Source organism: Corvus brachyrhynchos, unplaced genomic scaffold, assembly GCF_000691975.1.
Source record: "Corvus brachyrhynchos isolate BGI_N302 unplaced genomic scaffold, ASM69197v1 scaffold48, whole genome shotgun sequence".
NCBI classification, from domain to species: Eukaryota; Metazoa; Chordata; class Aves; order Passeriformes; family Corvidae; genus Corvus; species Corvus brachyrhynchos.
Window position 1 is genome coordinate 4189276 of NW_008240027.1, and position 1152 is coordinate 4190427.

The window sequence follows — 1152 nt, forward strand, 5'->3', positions numbered from 1 at the left end:
TGACCCGCGGCGCGCGGGTGAGAGTTCACTAGGCAGTTCCCATGACAACCGACAGGGGGCGGCAGCGCCCGGCGGGCCCTGCCAATCAGAGCCTCGGGACGGCTGGAGCCCGGGCGACCTGGCCAATCAGGAATCAGGGGCTACTGGGAACCCTGTCTACCTGACCAATCAGAAATCGGGGGTACTGAGACCCTGGGGTGCCTGATCAATCAGCAGTCAGGACCCACTGGAACCCAAGGGGCCATGATCAATCCGACCCCAAAGGCACGTTGCTGCCCAGGGGCAGTTGGCCAATCAGAGCCTGGGAACAACGGGGAAGCAGTTTTCCTTGTCCAATAGTGATTGAGCACCCTTTAGGCCGCACGTCACTGGCCAATCAGAGGCTTGGCCCCAAAAATAACCCAAAGGCAGTGGCCAATCAGGCACCAGGGCGACACTCTCCAACTTCCTCTGCCCCGTCAGGGACTGGGGGACGAAGGGCTGTTGGCCAATCAGTGTCCAGGGGCAATAAGACCAGGTGGCCAATGGGCCTTTCCCTGGCCCCTGCCCAGCCCTGGCCCTGCCATGGAGCCCCCAGGGCCTGCCCTGGCAGTGGAATTGGAGCCCTGGGCAAGTGGAGCCCTGTCCTTCCTGGCCGCTGACACTGTCTGCAGCTGCCGGGGCTAGGCTGGGCATCCACCTCAGCTCCAGGGCTCTGACACCTGCCCGCCCTACCCAGAAATGGTTCCTGCCATGAGGACACCTTGGCTACAGGCAGAGCCTGCACTTTCCAGTCTCTCCTCCCTCTTCTCCTTTCCACGTTTCAGCAAACCTGGGAGGTCAAAGCCGTCTCACGGATTTCTCTCCCATATCTGCCGTGCAGCTGTGGTGGAGGATGGCCCCAGGAGACCAGCCTGAGGCTGGGACAGAGCTGAGGGCTACAAATTGGGCAGCAGAGGCTCCTATAAGCACAAATCCCATTTGTTCCCCTCTCTGCAGACTCCTCAGACTTTGTTTCCTGGAATCAAGCCTAAATTTTGGGTCTCCTTTCTGGCACCTGACAGGCTGTCGCTTCTTCTTCAGATGGAAAACAAAAGAACCCCTGATATGTTTCACTGCCCCAGATGATGATGGGCAGCTGGACAGTTCAGGTGCTGGCTGGTGAGCTTTGCA

General features: G+C 59.5%; 1 protein-coding gene across 1 annotated transcript in view; it reads right to left on the reverse strand.

Moving 5' to 3' along the window:
* Positions 1-1152, reverse strand: part of RNF220 (ring finger protein 220) — a 222351-nt gene that overhangs the window by 56989 nt on the left and 164210 nt on the right. The window lies entirely within an intron of this gene.